General features: G+C 38.7%; 1 pseudogene; it reads left to right on the top strand.

Annotated features, from left to right (window-relative positions):
* OR56A44P (olfactory receptor family 56 subfamily A member 44, pseudogene) lies at positions 5,958-6,911 on the top strand (annotated as a pseudogene).

The following is a 20,638-nucleotide window of genomic DNA, read 5'->3' as shown; positions in this document are numbered from 1 at the left end:
CTCCTTCTCTGGCTTCACTGCTATAACAGGGTTTGGAGATATAGAGGAATCGCCTTCATTTTACATAGGGAGCTGATTTCTTTGTCAATTTGTGTGCACAGAATAAAAATCTGATCTAGCTGCTCTAGCAATACAAGAACAATTACCTCCTGAATTCACTAAAGGATTGCTTTCAATTTCTGTTATTTCTATTGATTCTAAGCTTGGAAGATTCTCTGGATTTTTTAATAAGAGTATTTCCCATCTCTGCATCAAGCTTTAACTTCTTCAATTCTTCTTTCACTAAATTATTAGTTGGTTCCCAAGCAATGGGTCTTACTAGCCACGGATCCCATTCCATGAGGCCACTTGGGAAGGAAAACAAATTTGTAGCCCCACCCACTGTTGAGCATAGCTTCTAGTTGTGCCTGACCAGGAAGCTTTGTCCTGCTTAGGAAGGGATCCAAGTCAGCAGCCCTGCCCAACTGTTGAGCATAGTTTCTGGCCCTGCATTACCAGTTTGCCTGACAGTTACCATGGGCAGCCTTGGAACTCAGCCTATAATCCTGATCCGCTTACGGCAGTGCCTGATTGTTGAACACAGTCTGTGGCCTTACCCAGGCAGGGATCCCAACCAGTGACCCTGCCCAATTGCAGAACATAGCCTGCATGCTCACTCAAAAAGGAAACCTGGAGAGCTGCCATGCCAGTTTAAGGATCACAGTATCAGGCCTCATCCAGATAAGACATACAGCTAAATGCCTCACTCAACCAGAGATCCTGGCCAGTGACCTTGCCTAATAGTGGAGCACAGCCAGTGGCCTACATGATTGTAAAGCCTACCCTGTGGCCTTACCAAATTTGGGGCACAACCCACAGGCCGGACCAATTACAGAGTCCATCCGGTGCCATCGTTCTGCCGGGGAACACAGCCTTCATCCTCACCTGACAAGAGGTGATTGCAGAGCCCAGCTTGTGGGCTCACCCAACAGTGGAGCACAGCCAGCAGCTCCACCTGACAAGTGAGCCCACTTAGCTTCCCTGCTTGAATGCAGAGGCCAGGGAACAGGACCTTTCACTGCCCCTGAGCTCAGAGCATGGGCAGTGGACATGACCAACTACAGATCATGATAGCAGGCCCATCTGGCCACTGGGTTTACCAGCTGACCTGTCCAGTATCCCGAACTGAGCTGCCTGATGAAGGTCTTTCCCTGCTGAGGCAAATCTATAAGGTATGGAAGAGGAGACTGCTTACTCCAATATGTAGATATCACTGCAAGGATATGAGGATCCCAAAAAATCATGTAAACATGACACCACCAAAGGGATCTAATAAAACTTCAATAACTAACCCTAAAAAAATGGTGACCTATGAACTCTCTGACAAAGAATTCAGAATAATCCTTTTAAAAAGAAATTCAGTGAACTACAAGAACACATAGACAGACAACCAAATGAAATTGGGTTAACAATGCATGAGCCAAATGAGAATTTTAACAAAGAAATAGAAATGTTGAAAAAAAAAACAAACAGAAATCTTTTCTTCCCTTCCCTTCCCTTTTTCTTCTTTTTCTCTTGGCAAGGAAAAAGAAAATCACACAATGAATCTGATGGTTTTTACTTTAAATTCATCATTACAAACCCCCAAGAGACATTCAATAATATCTGTGACTGGCATAATCACTCATTCAGAAATTCTAAATACACTGTGGAGGTGGAAAGGAGTCAGATTATCTATGACCATGATTTAATTAATTTTGTAAAAATTAATTTTTACGTGTTGATTCTACTACATTCCAAACACTGTGTGAGACACCATAGTGATGAGGAAAAAACTCGACATGGGTGTAATGCTCATGAAGCCAGCAGTCCAGTGCATGTGTAGTCTGGAGTAGTGCATATTATGAAAACTGGTTTTATTTTCGAACAATGGGAAGTTCCTGATATTTTAATGTAATGTAATTACTATAATGGAATCTTGAGGACAGAGATCTTAACTACATTATTTACCTTTTTATCCCTGTGACTAATCTAATGTTGGACATATAGTTGATAAAAAATAACTACTTGTTGGGGCTGGCCCCGTGGCTGAGTGGTTGAGTTCGCGCGCTCCGCTGCAGGCGGCCCAGTGTTTCGTTGGTTCGAATCCTGGGCGCGGACATGGCATTGCTCATCGGACCACACTGAGGCAGTGTCCCACATGCCACAACTAGAAGGACCCACAACGAAAAATATACAACTATGTACCGGGGGGCTTCGGGGAGAAAAAGAAAAAAAAAAAAATCTTAAAAAAAAAAAAAACCTACTTGTTGAATAACTGATATTTACAAAGGGTAAATTAGCTGCCCAAATCATGCGGATATCAAATGAGAGTTGAATTCAGCATAATATACAAAGCAGGAAATACTACAGTTGTGTTAAGAAATTCTGGAAAGTTTCAATATAACATTTCAGGAAGTTGAAAGTGGTATAAAATTATGTTTAAAAGGATGTTCTGTGTAGTCAAGGAGGTAGATACGAATTTGAATTTCAAGTCAGTTTCAAATCCTGTCCCTCACATCTCAACTACTGGCACCCAGTAGTACCTTAAAATAAGGTGAGGTGAAGGTTCCCATGAGATCCAGCTCATCAGCCTTTAGGTCCCAGTATTTCAAACTACTACTGTTCCCAAATGGCTGGAGAAGGGGGAGGGACTGTGAGAGGAATTGACTACAGATTATAAAATCCTCTAGATTTTTTCATGACAGCCAAGGAAGCAGTTCCAGTTCTGGTAACTGGATGCAGGCAGCTTATTCCTTAAGTGGGACCCAATCTATGGCATCGTCGGTGAGTTCTATGGGTAAGGGAGGGGAAAAATGCTGTGCTGGATGCACAGCACCTAAATTGCCAGAAGACTCAGAACAGGAAAACTTCTCCTCATTCTCATACTGGCTCCCATGGTAAAAGAAGCAAAAGGTCATGAGTGGTGGTATTGTGTGCATGAGCATTCAGAAATCATAGGTTCCTCTTGGAAGAAAATGATCTTCTACAGTCTCAACAATCCCACATCATGGAATACAAGGGATCCCATGTTTTCTATTGTTGGGAACTTTATGCAAATATGTGATTAAGATCCATCTGGAAAGCAGTCTAGGGATTCCAGAGAATGAAAAGATGATAGTGGGACAGGGACAGCATTTTGTGTTTAATACGACACTGGGCACTCAGGGGCATCCAGGGCCGTGAGGCTCAGGGAGAGAGATGGTGAGGAAATTTGGTTATTGCCTTCCCCCAACATGTTCTAGAAGTGTAGTATTAACAAGAGAGAAAGTCTCCTCTGATGATTATACAGGATTCATATTGAACAAAAACAGATCTATCTGTGATTTTCTCCTAGTAGACCTAGGTTTTGGCTCTTCCACTTGAAAGTCAGTCATATATTTAGAAGGCATCACTTAGGTAAAATAGCTTCACTTTCCTAAATTGTTCCTCATTATGAGTTTTCAGGACACTTTTTATCCTGAACACCTTCTTCTAGGTGGTACAGTTTCAAAAATGTTCCTTTAATCAAGGTGCACTGAACTGGACACAATGTCCCAAGCATGGTTGAACCAGAGAAAAGCAGAATATAGAAGAGTCATCACCTTCCTTCTAATCGTTGTTACTTCTTCTGGTAGAGTAAGTTTATAACAGTTCTTACTAACTGAATATATCAACACTTTGGCTCATATTCATGTCTATACTTCCACCTGACAATTGACCCCCTTTTCTCTGCACCTATTCCTTTTTATCCTCTCCTTTTTTAACCTTTATATGGAGTTCACTCTTCTTAGTGAAATCTAGGTAGCAGAAGAATAAGCTTACTTAGAATAGTTCTCTACAGTGTGAGAAAGAATGAGAACAGGCAGGTGGATGAATCAGAGACTGGGATTTGTGAAGCATGATCACAGATAGGAGCTACACATAAGGTGCAAGAAAAAGAACAAAGAGCCAAGGAAGGGATTTTCAGGGATAGAAGAATAAGACAGGAAAAGAGATTGAGTGGAAGGTGAGAAATGAGAACAGCAATGTTTTGAACTATACCTTATGTGCTGATGATTTCCAATTCCAACTCTTTTCTCCAACAGTTCATAGTCATGTATATTTTGATAGCTCACAGACTCTATCAACTCAAAATATCAGAATTGGATCCGTCATTTCTCCCTCTACAACATACACCAAATCTTTTCAAAGCCTGTTGTCTTTCTGGTGAAATTTAGACATTTAATCCAGAAGAGACAACACAATTTTAGATTTCCTGACATCTCTTCTGCTCTAAGACTACTCAGTCTAGTCTCTGTCAATATCATTATATTTACACCTCTAAAAGACATCCCTTTGCTACATCCTCAGAGCCATTCCAGAGCCATTTGTTTAAACACTGATCCCTTCTCAACTGGACTATTGAAGCCAACAGTCTCCTGTCTACTTTTAGATGTTCTTTGCCTCTTATGGTTCCTTAAGTTTGGGTATGAAAGAAAGAGGAAGAAGAGAGAGACACTCGGTATCTTTGTCCAAAACTGAATTTATGGTCTTTACACCAAATGGGGATATGCAATACATATAGAAATTTATTAAGATATGAGATACTTGAGCATTTTGAATATCCACAGGAACCTTCTATGGAGGAAGAGATTGAACATATAGGAAATGGAATGGATAATTAGTAGGTCTATGTTCCTAAGAAGATCAGAGTGAATAAACTCCAAATCAGAGGTGGGGGGATTGGAATTAGGAGGAGGGATAGAACCTTGAGTCTACTAGATGCAAAGAAGAGAGCAAGGGTGTAGGTGTTGGTGGGTTTATGAGTCTGTCATGGGAAACTGAGGAACTTGCATCTGATAGCCTCTGCTGCCTCTGTGAAGCAGCTGCAGAGTCATCTTCTGAGAGAGGAGAGGATTTAGCATTTGAAAATAATATACAAAATTCGAAAACTTTCTTGCAGTGGATTAGCCAAAGGTTATTATAATGGACATGCCTATTAAGTGTTCATTCGAGGTTGACGGTCATTAATGTTAATGAAAACAGCCTGCCTTTGAGCATAACTTTCTATAGGAACATTGAACTCCTCTTGTGTGGGCTTGAATTAAGTATGTCCAGGAAGTGCTGTGCGAGAGGTACAATAAGTCAGAATGATAGGGGAGTTTGGGGGATCTTCTTTATGTTTAATCAAGTTTTACTTTTATTTTCTTCTATTTTATCATTAGATTGGGAGTGTCATAGAATTTTTCCATCTCAAATTTACTTTGATGTGTGATAAAAACTGAGGAGGGACTGGCCCGGTGGTGCAACGGTTAAGTGTGTCCATTCCGCTTCAGCAGCCTGGGATTCGCCTGTTCAGATCCCGGGTGCAGACACTGCACTGCTGGGCAAGCCATGCTGTGGTAGGCGTCCTATGTATAAAGTAGAGGAAGATGGACATGGATGTTAGTTCAGGGGTAATCTTCCTCAAAAAAAAACAAAAAAAAGTGAGGAAAAACTATTTTTTTTTACCACTAACAAATTATGTGAGCCATACTCACAGAGAAGACATACCATTAAATATGATTTTAAGATATTTTTATTAATTCTAGATTACTCTCTAATTCAGTGAGCATTTCTGGCCTATGGGATCTATAATTAGTCAATTTTCTTTGTCAGTATCACTTGGAAGATTTTTTTTTAGCTTTACAGTATATTTTAATGAGATAATTATTATTTTCCTTCTAAACCTTGTGGCTAGTCTGTCTTGTTTGTTTTTCCAGATTAACTTTAGAAATGATTTGCAAAGCCCTACCCACATTCATATTTATCTTCACTGAACTTTGCCTTCATTTGGAATTGTTCTTCTATATCTCATCAGTTTTCTGGATGAGTAAGGATTAGTAAATATTTTTACAATTTCATTTTTTATTGACTTAATTCCTGTGTCTCACCATAAATAAACCCAGGTTAAATCTTTTCAGTTTAGGATTTATCTCATGACATTACCCAGCAACTACTCCACTGCTCCAGTCTCTGAATTCCTCCTCATCTGCTTCCCTAACTACCAGACTTGGCAGCACTGGCTGTCCCTGCCCCTCAGCCTCCTCTTCCTTCTGGCCATGGGGGCCAATGCCACCCTTCTGATCACCATCTGGCTGGAGGCATCTCTGCATGAGCCTATGCACTACCTGCTCAGTCTCCTCTCTCTGAGCATCGTGTTGGACATCATGTTCTAGCTCACTGTCATCCCCAAGGTCTTGGCCATCTTGTGGTTTGTCTTCAGGTCCATCAGCTTCTCAGCCTGCTTGCTCCAGATGTTCAATAACAGCTTCCTCCCCATGGAATCCTGCACATTCATGGTCGTGGGCCATGACTCCTGAGTGGCTATCTGTCACCCTTTACGATACCTATCCATCATCACTAACCAATTTGTGGCCAAGGCTAGTGCTTTCATTGTGGCTCAGAATGCTTTGTTGCTTTCACCTGTCCCCATTCTCTCTGCCCAGCTTCATTATTGTGGGAAAAATATCACTGAGAACCGCATCTGTGCCAACCGTCTGTGTCCAGGCTCTCCTGTGACAAGTTCACCCTTAACGGAATCTACCAATTGGTGGCTGGTTGGACCTTACTAGGCTCGCATTTCACCCTCATCTTCATCTTCCTCTCCTACACCTTCATGCTTAGAGCTGTGCTTAGATTCAAAGCCAAGGGGGCTGCAGCAAAGCCCTGAGCACATGTGTCTCCCACTTCATCCTCGTCTTCTTCTTCAGCACCATCCTGCTGGTTGTGGTGTTGACAAGTGTGTCCAGAAAGAGGGTCCCCATGGATATCCTTATCCTGCTCAATGTCCTTCATCATTCATACCCCCTGCATTGAACCCTATTGTTTATGGATTTCCAGCTAAAGAGTTAAAGCAGGAGTTACAGAAGTTGTTGCAGAGAGGGCTTTAAACACATGGAAGGGACTCTCTATAGAAACACCTATTACTATTTCCTCTCTTTTTATTTCAGGATCTGTGATTCTACACAGTGAAATAGTGGTTGAATAGTGAATATTTCCTACCTACTTTCTGTCCCTCCAGTATCAGGAATTACTGTGGATCTCTTAGTGCTTGACCAAAGTTCATTTGCCTGGTTCAGGTAACTAATATTCTTAGGTACTTAACTCTGTGTCTAGACATTTATATGTTTAAATTCTCTCACTTTCATAACAATTCTGCAGGGCAGGGATTATTGTTCCACTTTGTACATTAGAAAACAAAAATTTATGGAGAAATATTGAAAAAGGTCACATCTGGTGAGTGGTGAGGCATCAATTCATGTACAGGTCTATCTGACTCCAGGGCCTTTTCATGACACAGCATTCCTTCCTCAGGTACAAATGGAGCCCTATCTCTACTCTTTAGGCTATGATCTCTGTGTCACTTTTCTGAACCTCTTGTTGCCAATAGGCATCTTCTCTCTCTACCCTCTCCCTTCAGAGTCAGGAAGAACTAAGCAGATGCACAGAACTCAGAGAGGTCATCATCTTTTTATGATCATGACTGTTCAAGCTTCTGTTACAAAAGGATAGTATTCATAATAGTACTAGCCTTTGCTCAGCAGAAGCCTCATCTCCCTTTAAGCTCTTTATGGAAAATCCAGAACACTGAGGACCCATTTGGAAGTAGAGGTGGGGAATGAGAAGATCAGTAATGTGGGAAGTGGTAAAACTGACTGGGGTGATATAGATGACAGTCTGTTTACTCAAAATCATGCCCCACATGGCCTGGAGCTTCACCCAAGTGCCTCAAATGAGGGGAGTGTAAATATGGCATATGGTTAAACTTCTGGATGGTACAATCTTGTGTAAATGGGTGAGGAAACATAATATATTATTGTAGTTGGTATTCAGTGATGTCATTATTTACATGAGTCATAGGTAATTTAGGGTTCAGGCTCATCCAGTAAACTTACCCAAAGGTCAGACATACTTCTTATTTGCAAACTTCAGTAAGATGAAAGCAAGGACCTCTCTATTAAGAGGTATTTAAGCACTGATTAAGGTGAGTAGATTCCAAAGTTCTTTAAGCCATTTGAAATGTAGAGAGTACTAATCCCTTGTTTTCAACAAATATGATCTTTGTTTTTAAAATGTCTCTTGACTGGTAAATTGCAAACATTGGATATGGTGTATCCAATGGTATATGTTATATTGTATTAGAGTATGTCATGAACTTGGTGAAAGATGGAGGCTGGGAATTGCTTGATTCTTTTAATGGAAAAGTCATAAAAATGTGTTTGGAAAGTATTTTAAAGGATTTTCTTTAAAGAGTGAGCAGGACTTGATTATCAGTTGGATGTGTGACAGGAAGAGAAAGATGACTATATTTTCATGCTGACAATTCTGTGGCTTTGTCATCTCCAGTCTTTGGTTATTCAGGGAATATTGGAATAAGGTTCTCTTCTTATGGGTGAAGACAGAGATTAGGTTCCCCAGAGCTGAACATAATTAACCTGGAGGCCTGGTCATGCAGCTATCCCTGCGTAATCCTGTGCAAAAAAGATTCATAGCTACATATTCTTCCCTGAGACACTCATATTAATTCTGGGTACACATCCTATTGTCTCCACACATGAAGAAGAAAACTTTGATAGACTCCTCACTTAAAAATAAATCTAAGTGCCATTCTTAGTGTTGAAGGTCCTGAATTAGTCACATTTCACTTACTTTCCCATTTCTGTACACCACTGCCCTTCCTCCAGTCCTAAAATCTATTTTCTTCAAATTCCTTACATACATTTTGGAGTCCCTGAATCACTCTGACCTCAGGTTCCCCCAGAGGTGTTTACTCTTTTTATCATTGTACATAGTTCTCCTAAGATACTAGGACTTCAGCTGTAAAACAGATCTCTCCTGACTGTGGGGAGGGTGGAGGTTTATATAGTACCAAATCCAGCCCTGAGTCCAGGGAGGAGTCAGTTGGATGGAGAAGTTGGATGGTGCTTTCATTTGCTTGTCCAGCATGATTTTACACACTCAAGAAGAACTATAGCTTCTCAAAATGGAGCAACAAAGACTGAATTTATCTTCTCACTTGAAACAACAAAGAAAACTAGACAGAATATATAAAACAATGGTTCTGAAGACATTGAACATCAGGCAATGGAGGACAATGATCTCTGAGAGACAAGAAACAAATGAGGTGAGTTCTGTTTAGTGAGAAAGCTTGTGGCAGCTTATTGGAGGGAGATTCCAGGCTGTGTCAAAGGAAGGGTGAACTTAGGTGTAGCCTGACAGTCTTCCTATGTTGAGGAGAAGGACATGGGAGTCAGAGGAGTCTAAGGTAGGGAGAGTTCACAGGCTAGAGTATTGGAGGAGAGAGAACTGTATGGAAAGAAAATTCCCAAGATCTACAGAGGGCCCCCTTGAGTATTCAGCAGGGTACTGATGGGCACGTGCATGTGCGAAAACTATCCAAAAATATTTGAAGAAACAAAAACGAAAACAAGAACAAGAACTCACACAATCACATAGGGAGCTCTGGGATGGCCTTTCAGAGTAGTCTAAATTGACGTGTGTGTGCCAGGCCTTTTTCCTCTCTCATCAACTAGTCATGGGATGGGGGTTGCCCCAGGGAAGGGTATAACCTTGGAGGAGGCACCTCCTTTATGCCAAGGGCAATGCACCAAGAGGAACAGAGCTGAATGCCCTTATCACTGTTACTGTTCAATGTAAAGAAAGTCCTGATCAACACAATAAGTCAAGGGAGAAAGAAGAGTTTTAGGAACCAAAATAAAAATGGTTAAACTATCATTGTTTCTATATGATATAATCATTAAAAATAATAGACAGATTTTTAGAATTAACTTTATGTTTCGTAAGATGTTCAGATATGAGATACTAGCAAAAAATCATCCAAAAGTATTAGAAATTAACATACTATTTACAATAGGAAAAAACTTTTTCATATGTAGAAATTGGCATCCTAACTAACACACAAGACCTTTAAGGATATCATTTTAAAATTACATTTAAAGTATTTAAGTGAAGACCTGATTAAGAGTACAGATACACCATGTACAGGGAAAGGACACATGAACATTTTAAAGATGTCAGTTCTCCTCAGATTAATTGATAAATTCAATGCAACTTCAAGAAACATTCCAGCAAGATTGTCAGAGGAACATTTGTTCCAGTTATTCTAAAATGTATACGGAAGGTGAAAGTTTTGCCAATGGAAGATTCTTTAAAATGGAAGATCTTTAAAGAGATTCAAGTCACACCTTGCCAGATAATAAAACGTACTACAAACTCATAGTATATAAAATGGTTGTTGCCTAGTGTAAAGGCATGGGATATAATAAAGAGATTATAACAGACCCATGTATGTAAGTTAAATTGATATGGAATAATGTCATTTACTTATATATGAAATGTTGACATACACATAGAGAAACATAGATGAAAGATACACAGTAGATTGTTTATGCCAGTTATTTCTAATGGATGAGATTTTGCTGAACTTTAAATAATATACAATATCATATAATTCAAATATTAAAATGTCAATGTATTATTTTTTAATCATAGGAGAAATTAGAAACTGTATTGATTGGGCTGTATTGTTTAGAGTGAGAGATCAAAGGATGAGTATTAGATTGGCAAGAAAAATGTATCAGTGTTTCTAAGTAGAACGTAAATATAGAAGTCAGTGAATTCAGGGATACATTTAAAGGTCACCAGTTAGGAACTTGTGGAGAAAAAGAAGAAATAAGGATGGGAGAAGTGGAAATTACAAAGCAGCACTTTCACTTTTTATTGGCTTGATAGTAGCATGGTCTTTGAAATTTCAGTTTTGGCCGTCAGTCAGTCCTGGTGCTATCTTTGCACAGCCCTATTCAGTTCCAGGTGCATACCTCCCAGCACAAGTGAATAGAATTGTGTCACTAAGTTCCCAGTGGACAAAGCTCATGCCCTGCTTGCCCACTGAGATGGTATCTCCTTGTTCTCCTAAAGTATCTATTATGGATGGGCCCCATCCTCCTGTGCAATGTAAAGGGATAGGAAGCTCCATCTAAGCAGCAGACTGCTACAATTACACCAATCCCAGACAAATTTCTAAACAGCACCAGGAGAATACGTTTCTGCCCATTTTCTAATGTAAGGTAGCTTGTAGGCAATGATGCCTACAGGTGGATCAGGTGAGACAACAAGAAAATTAAATAAATTATTTATTACCTAACTAAATTATTTGTCTAAAATCAGTGGAAGATACTACAGGCTAAAAATTCAAGTCTCAAATTATTTCTTTGTTGAACATATTTTTTGCCTGAAGTCTAAACCTCTCTCAGTCTCTTTTCAGATTTATCCCTAATTTAAGTAATTATACTCTATGAAGCTCCTCTTATAACTATTAATTACGTCATTTATATGCATTTATTTTTCATCAGAATGTCATGTGCATGCAGTTTTTACACTACTGAGAAAACTGGAAATGCTTGAATACTTAGTTCAGCCTGTACTCAAAACTTAACTTTTCTGGTTTAATTCCCAATTTTTGATTTATCTCATTTTTGTGGTTAATCCACCTCTAAAATTTAGATTTTAAACGTCCTGCTTTATGGCTATCACTTTCTAGCTTCAGGCTCAAATTTTCAAGTATCCTTAGCACGGTCCCAATTGTTAGACATCAAGACAACCAAGCCATTAGCAGAATCACCTTCATACTATTACTCATCCCTCTCTCGTCTTGAATTTATTCCTTGTCTAGCTAGATTCTATGGCCCACCAGTTTATTTTCTTGGAAATAATCTAACCTCCTTTGTAGTTCTTCAAAAAAGCCCAAACTTTGTTTAAATCTAACTATGTGTCTCCTCTGTGAAAGACTGAAACTTGCTAGAAAGAAATCTCATAAGTAAACTTACTGATTTCATGTTAAATTTATCATCACAGACTTCAAATGTAAACTCAACAATGCCCAGAAATCTTACTGTGTTATGCCATTGAAGAAAATGGGCTACTATCAAGCAAGTTGTCCAAGACAGAATCCTAAAAATCATATTTGATTTATACATTGAATACCTCATTTCTAATTCATCAGTATATCTACTTGACTATTCTTCCAAAATTTGTCCACTCAGATTCATTTCCTCTGCAACCATTCTGGTCCAGGCCACCACCATCTCTTGCCTGGACCACGTAATAGTCTTCTGACTGGCCCCTCTGCGTCTACTCTTGTTTTCTTTCTTATTCGTACATTTTTTAGTTGAGGCCTTTTTGATCCACTTATCGAAAGTAATGCTCCTATGGTAATGCTTTATGATGGCAAATGACAGGACTTTTTATATTTTCTTTTGTATAATTACCAAAGCTTTCTGCATTTACTTATTTTATATTTTCATCTATATGATCAAAAGAATACAATTAAAAGTATGTTTAATTAAAAATAGACAATTATGCACTGGGTTCAAAAATTTAACAAAAGTATGTAGTAAAAGTAACTCATTCTCTGTATCAGTTAATATTATTTCTGGCTGCATCTAAAATGAAATTCAAATAATGATGACCTAAACAAATTAGAATTTATTTTCCTTCCATGTAAGAGTTTCAAAGGTGGATATCCAGGACTGGAACCAGAGCTTCACCAGTTTATCTCTTTCTGCTTTACCATGCTTAAAATCTGACTTTCATCCTCAAAGTTGTTGATAGTTTAAGGTGGTTGCTAGAAATTCAAGCATCGATCCTATGCATGTTCCATGAGGCAGGAGTGAGGGCTAATGACCTTCATTTCTCAGTTGAGTAAGTTCACATTAAAGAGTCTTCTGAAACCCCACCAAATGACATCTGCTAACATTTGGAATCTGGGACATTTAGTATTTTGGCAGTCTACATGAGTATCCAAATAGAATCGTGGTTTTTGTTACTAAGGAAGAATGTGGGGCACTGGAAAAGCAACTAGCAATCTCTAACATACCATTCTATTCCTGTCTGCCAAACACATATTTGTCCTTCCCAGAAGCAATACTCTTACAGGTTTCTCATGTGTCCTTTCAGAGGTAATTTGATTATATAGAAGAATATATATACTAAAGTATGCATATATATATATATATATATATATATATATATATATATATATATACTTATTTCTACGTATTCTTTGTATGGCATTACAAAATTACTTTGTGTAGCATTCTATGTGCTGTTTTTGCCTAAGGATATCTTAGAAATTATTCAAATAAATACATTTAGAGATGCCTAATTTCTTCTAACAATCACATAATTAGAGTGAACTCTTGGTGAGGACAAAAACTATGTTTGCTTTATTCCCCATTGTAAACAATGTTGAACACAGTTTGTGGAGTTTATAAGCATTTGTTTAATGGATGAGTCACACAAATAACAAACACCAGAACTAAGATTTAATCTACTGTGATTTGAGTGATTTTTTCTCATGACCTTATTCACAACCTTGATGTGTTAAGTTAGGTTGACAGATTGCCTTATATTGAGCTCTCTTTGCATTTTTTAGGAGATAAATGTATTTTTCAGTTAAAAGTTTGTTGAACTTGATTTGCTAGGATTTTTTCTTAGGATAGCAATACCTACAGTCACATTTATCAGTATTGTGGAGACAGTAGAGTCATTCAGAATACAGACATTGGAATCAGACCGACACGGCTATAAATGTAGGCTGTGTGACTTTGGGCAAGGCTTCATCTTTCCATCTATCCCTACACAGTGGGGATAATAGTTCCTACTCCAAAGAGTAGGGAATTGATTAGTAAGAAAAGCTATATAAAGAATTTAAGTAGTTTGGGTCACTCAGAAATTGCTTAAAACATTGGAGTTATTATTATAAAGAGGTTGTTCTATAGCCTCTTTTGCTGCATTTTTGTCTGTGTTTGTGCACCAGATCCCTGGCTGCTGGATTCTAGGTATGTTCTCACTTCAGTTTCAAATCACTCATCCTTTACATCTCAACTCCCTACCTGCAAGAGCAGCAAGAGACAGAGTTCCAAAAGGACTCAGCTCCTCATCCCCCAAGTCTCTGTTTCCCAAGCTGTTTTTCTCATCTGGGTCTAAGAAGGGGGGTAGGAGAGGAATAAGGAGCTCAAAAAACTCTCAGGATTTATTCAGCAAAATCCCAGCATGGTTAACACTACAGCTAATCCATCATAAAGGACACATCCTTTTACATCTTCTATAAGTTCCAGGGCCAAGGGAGGGAAGCACAGGCTATATTGGATCTAGATAGGAAGAGTAACAAGGCTGGCAGGGATCCTTTACTAACAGGAAAGCTTCAATAAATGGGAAGAAAAAGGCAACAAGGAGGTGGAAGGTGTGGTGAACCTGGATGCATTAGCACCCAGAAATCCTGAGCACCTCTAAACTAAGGAGCATCCTAGTTTCTCTTTCTTCCCTCTGCCTTCCTACAAGAGGGCCCCATTTCCTTGCTTTGTTAAGAGACTTAGTGCAAGTAGAGAATTGGGCTTCATCTTGACTGACCAGGAAAGAAAGGAAGTCTATAAATCCTACAATGGGATAAAAAGTACTAGGGATGCTGAGTTTAGTTTGTCACTGGTCCCCTGGGACATAGAGTCAGAAAAAATATTGATGAAGGAGATTCGCCCCAACTCTGTCCCAGTGGAGTAGTTTAAACTGCAGATGGGTACCTTTCTTTAGACTGACAGAAAGCTCGCGTTCATATTTAATGCAACTCAGTTTCTCTGTGATTTCTTTCTGATATCCTATCTTTGCTCTTTTCCCTAAAACAACCATTCATATATTTTGAAGTTATCGTGGCTGTCCTTGTTTTTTGCAGTCCATGTATCTATAATTTGTAAAAATGATCTCCACCTCCAAAAGGGATCAATTTTTTTTGTTATCCTGTAACTCTCTATGACTATGTCTCAGTTTGACAAGGAATTTCTTAATACATAGTGTCCTGAATTGGATAAGATACTCCAGGTGGACTAACCAGAACTGTATTGAGAAAGATTCTCAACTACTTTGCTCTTGACATTGCTCTTGACATTAACACATATAATGAACTTAGAAGAAGGCCTGGTACATACTACAAACTTGGTATATATGAGCTAATATTGTCAATCCAGTTTCAGAGTTCCTAAATTAATATTTATTCTATGTACCACATTATTGACATGTTCATGTATGCACTTCCACCTGTTAGAACATCTAGGAATCTGTTCCCTTTTCCTTCTTTCCTATTCTAGATTTTCTCATCTCTCCTCACCCCTTTCCCCCCCTTTCTCAAATGTTAAGTAGTGAAGAAATGCGGTTTAGAGCTTAAGTGATAACATCGGATGGCTCGAGACAAGTGTCCTGAGCTTGATGAGTTTCTGCCAATAAAGCCTATCTACAAGTAAATAGCCAACATGTGATGAATGGAAGCAGATACGTGGGAGAATTGGAACAGTGAGTGGCCTTTGAGGAGGAGCATGAACAGGAGTGAAGATTATGTCAAATGATACCAGAAAAGGAGAGTGCCCTCCTTAGGATATAGGATACGGGGAGGATAAGGGTCAAGGAAGAGAGGAAAGACTGGTGCAAGGAGATGAGATTTTAAATGAGTATTTTGGTAATGATTTGGACTGGGAGACATTGAAGAAAATTCTTATCAACATATTAGGAGCAATAGAGTTGTTGGTGTTTGTATTTAGGGCAAGGGCAAAAGACTTATCAAATCAGAGAACTAGCACAGGGTCTTACCATTAGCCAAGGGGCAGGCTCTCAAGAAACACCTGCAAACAGTGGCGTGAATAAGCTCCAAGTTCCAACATGGATTTTGTGCCCCACCCAGCCCTCTGCAGACTGCCACACGAACCTCAGTGACCACCATTCATAGTACTGATCAGAACTTCTCCTGTCCCCTTCTCAGAGGCCTCTTAAGCACACTGAAACTCTGTTTAATTCTCCCCTCTAACCTTCCCTCCTTGAAAATTTCCATCAATGTAAAATGCCAAGGCCCAGCAATTCAAAACGTTTTTCAATGGACTTTTATTAACAATCTATAGGGTGTTAAAGAATGTTGGTATGTATAAATGGAAAAGCCCACTTTATTTGTCCTCACATATTTCACAGTAGGGTGGAGGGAGAGAGAGAGGTGCAAAAGCTATATGTTAAGGTGTCTGGCTGCATGCCCAGTTAGGAAAGCAGTGTGGGATAGGTTGCAGAGAGACCAAAGAAAAGACCCAGAGATGGTGAGTGAGACATATAGTTTCATTGGGAGTTACTTACAGAGAGGTCCAGTGGTGGCTGGCTGGACAGCAACATGCACCTGCTACCGTGAGTGGGGAGGGGATTTCTTTTATAAGCAGGGGACACAAAGGCTGTATGCTGGACAAAGGCTCTCCCTGGTACCACCAGCATTCCCAGGAATAGTGGCTCATGTGGAGGGGCTCTGTATGTCTTTAAGATGCACTGTTTTTTAAGCAAGATAAGGTAGTACCTGGGCTGACCAGGCCCCGGATTTTCACAAACCCAGTTGGGTGTCCTGCCCAGAAGGAAGCCAGAAGGACACATGGTTGTAATCGGCTTGTGGGCTTTTGCTGAGCAAGCAAGGTCCAGACCCTACATAAGGGTTACAAAGAAAATGATAATAACAATAGAGGTTGCTTTCTTAATGAACTAACTACTTCAAGTGTCTTACTTTCCTTCTGAATCTTTAACCTTTCCCTAAACACAGAAGCATGCTGCGGTATGTCTCACTTCTGTCTTGCTTTTTTTCTTCACTCACAAGCTTGAAAGAGGCTCTCTAGCTACATAGTCAACTCTTCCTCCTTATACTTCCTCACCTACTAACTCTTCACTTCCATTTATTCTGGTTTCTATTGCCAGCAGCCCAACTAATTACTCTTGTCCAGGTCACTAACGGCACGCTTATGATAAAATTTAATGGCTATTCATATTCTCAAGTTATTGGACTTCTGCTTAACTGACAAGTTGGTCATACACTCCTTGAAATTTTCTCTTTAATTTTTCCTTGGGCACTTCTGATTTTCTTCATACCTTTCCAGACCCTCCATTTGTGTCTCTCTTTTTTTTTGCCCTTTTAATGTTATTATTTACCAGTGTTCTAATCTCAGCCTTATGTTATTCTCCCTACATCAGTCATGCGCTGATGCTTTTTGAATTTTTATCATAAACCAGGAACTTCTAATTTATTAAAACTTCATTTCCAGCAGCCTAAGATGAATCTCTATGTGGAGATTATAAAAACCTCAGCCTTGACATATACCCATATATACTAAACATACTCATTTGCCTGTGTTTCATATCTTAGTGATTCTATTTACTTACTCACGTGAGAAAACAGGATGTCATCCTAGGCTTCTCATCTACCATTTTTTTCATAATTAATCTGTCATTAAGTTCTGTCTACATTACCACTAGAACATGCACCTTCTTCCCATCCTCAGGACTTCAGTCTTTGTTCAGACACTCACCACTTCTCATCTGGACTATTCAACTTTCATTCTTTTTGCTTCTGCTCTCTCTTCTTACCCAAATCCATAGCATTGCATCCAGAGTTATCTCCGTGTAGCCCATATCTAGTCTTCTCTCTCTCCTAACAGGAACACTTCTTTGTCTTCTCTTTATCCATAAGATTAATTCTAAAATCCTTAGCATAGAAAAGGTCCTTCATGATCTGGCTTTCTCTTTTTTTCAATTCCATTTTCTGCTCTTTCTTCCAACTTCCCATCCTCTTGGCTCCAGTCAGATTAAATATTACATAGAATTTCCTACCAAAGTTTTTCTCCAATTCATTTCCATGCTTTTACAAATATATTACCCATAGTTTTTTGCACATTTATAAGTCTTCCACATCCATTAAAACTCAGCTAAGGTGTTAGCAACTTTAGGAAGGCTTCCTTTTTCTTCTCAGGCTAATTTAGAAAATTTTATTTTGTTATCCTCTATCACTCTATTCATAAACCTAGCAGTGAATCTTTTCTACAAATATTGTTGGCCACCACTTCATGCCAAGCACTATACTAATTGATGAGCATGGTCCTTACTTTCATGGCATAAAATGCCTAATAGGACTTGGGGGAAAGTTTATTTAACCAAATTATCACACAAGTATATAACTACAAAATGTGAGGGTGGAACAAAGTACTATGAGAACATAAAATAGAAGGCTTAGATTTTGTCTGGAGAGGGTTAGAGGAAACCTCCCAGAGAAGGGAATCTTTGAACTTAGATGTAAAGGATAAATAGAAAGTAAGCGGATGTATTGTGGAAGCACAGTCTTCCAAGAGAAGTGGGAGCAGAAAGTACGCGTTGTATTTGAAGATCTGAAAGAAGGACAGTATAGCTGGAGCTCAAGAGAGAGAGGGATGTCAGATGACATTGAAAAGTGAGGAGGCAGACAAATGATATATGACTTTTTGTTCATTCGTTCATTTACTTATTTGTTAAATAATTTTTTCAATTGACTATGAATACCTATGAAGGAATCTACCTATACACTGTACATATAACGATGAAAAAACAACAGGTGTAGTTTCTCTCTCATTAACTTACGATCTAATAAAGTTCAAGTTAAAGATCTTGCTTTTATTCTATTAACAATGAGAAGCCAATGACATATTTTAAGTAGATGAGTGGTGAGATCTTACTTATATTTTAAAATATTTCTCCGGTTTCAATGTAGAGAATGATTCTATCATGAAACCTAGAATGCATTAGGAGACAATTTATGTTTTCACTCAGGAGATAATAATCTTTTATTCTTGACAGTGGAGATGGAGAAGTAGATAGACTCAAGAACTAATTAAAAGGGAAATTTGACAGGTGTTGGTGGTGGGTTTGTAATGGGTGGTACAGATAAAGAATATGTTGAAGATAGTTTCTAGCCTTTGGCTTATGGAACCATCTAGATTTTTCGCCATTCACTGAGATAGGAGATGTTAGAAAAAGACAGGCTTGGCAGAAATATTATAAATCAGTTTTGGATATGGTGAGTTTGGGGTGCCTTTGAGACACAAGTTGATACATCAAGTAGGCTTTTAAAGAGTTCTAGGTAAGAGAGATAATTTAGCAATCATCAACATAGAGAAGGTAATTGGCTGAGGATACGGAAAAGAGAAAAAAAGTGGAAGAAAGAGCAGAACAGAATAGCAAAGAGGAGAAAAGAAAATCAAAGAGAGCCCAGGAGTGAACCTTGAAACTGATGAAGATTGTGGATGAAAAACATGTAAGAGAAAATGAGAAAGAGACCAGGAGTTATGAGACCGTGATGCAAATTAAACCAAAGTGAGTGTTTCAGGAAAGAGGATTTGATCAATTGTTTCAGCAAGATTCAACACTCTAAAGGTGACATTTTTTGAGAGACATTTTGTGGAACTAATGGAGAAGGAAACCGCACTGAAGTGCATTGTGGAATGAATGTGGGGTGAGGAAATGGTGACAAGGAGTCTAGCAGTGCTTGTGAGAAAGTTTGGTTGTGAAGGGAAGGAGAGAGAGAAATAGCTGGAAGGCAAGAAAGAGGCTTTCTTATTTTTCTTTTTAAAGATGAAAGATACTGGAGAATGTTTGAAAGACAGGGCAGATCCAGTATAGAAGACAATATGGCCCCAAATTAGGGAACTCAAATGAACAATTGATACAAGGCTAGGAGGGCTAGGATTCAATGTACAAGTGGAATGTTTGACATTTTGAGAATGGGCAGATTCTATTGTAATGGGAGGAGACAAGGAAAACTTGGGAGAATAGACAAGTAGATTTGTAAATTTTATCTTGAGAAGTTGAAGAAAATCTCACTGGACACCTCTTTTCTCTGTGAGGTAGTAGTTGATATCATCCTCCAAGAGAAGGAGTAAAGTTCAAGATTTGAAAAGAATGAAGATCTGAAAAGGGTCTTGGCAAGAGGGGAAGTTTGATCAGGGAAGTTTTGTAAGATGGACAGGCAATATTGAGGGTCCATTTAAAGATGGTAACAATAAACTTATAGTAAAAGCAGACTTTTCTGTTGTTTTAGGCTTATTCCAAGAGCACTGGGATGGTCAGGTGCAGGCCTTGGAAAATGAATGGTTATATTCAAATAAGATTAGAGTTTAGCAAAATACTAATTTAATAAATCCTACATTCTATTTTTTTCTAGTATACCTGAGTTTGAGGAAGCGATACAACAAAATTATCCATCTCAAATTATATTGGGTATGGTAGTAGGTGAGGACCTAATTAAAGGTTTTATCCCCTTAATAATGTAAACAATTGTCTCAAAAACATCTATTAAAAAACTTCTTATCCACCATAGGTTTGATGCCTCCTTCATCACATGTAGATTATTGTAAAACTAGATGTATTGTTGGCCTATCTTCTTTATGCTATCAACATTTTGCTTTTTTTACTCTGGTACTATACTGACCTAATTTGTTGTACATTTTTAATGTTGTGAGGTTTTTACCTGTCATTATTCAGTTTTCAAATATTAGTTTTTCCATGGATTCATTTTTCTTCATAGACCGTAGCATGATTTGTCAAGTCTCACAAGTCTACCTTTAGGCTATTGACTGGAATTTGCCTTATTTGGGAAGAGTATCCTATATATCATTTGTGTCCTAAAGAGTAAGTGAGAGGTAAAGTTTGGAGTCAATTAAACAAAATTACCTCTTGTATCTGCCCATACAAACAGTCAAGAGGAGCCTTCTCAGCTCAAGATTCCTTC

Source organism: Equus caballus, chromosome 7 (assembly GCF_041296265.1).
Source record: "Equus caballus isolate H_3958 breed thoroughbred chromosome 7, TB-T2T, whole genome shotgun sequence".
Lineage (NCBI taxonomy): Eukaryota > Metazoa > Chordata > Mammalia > Perissodactyla > Equidae > Equus > Equus caballus.
The sequence above is the reverse complement of the archived record's forward strand: the minus strand, read 5'-3'. Positions and strand labels throughout refer to the sequence as shown.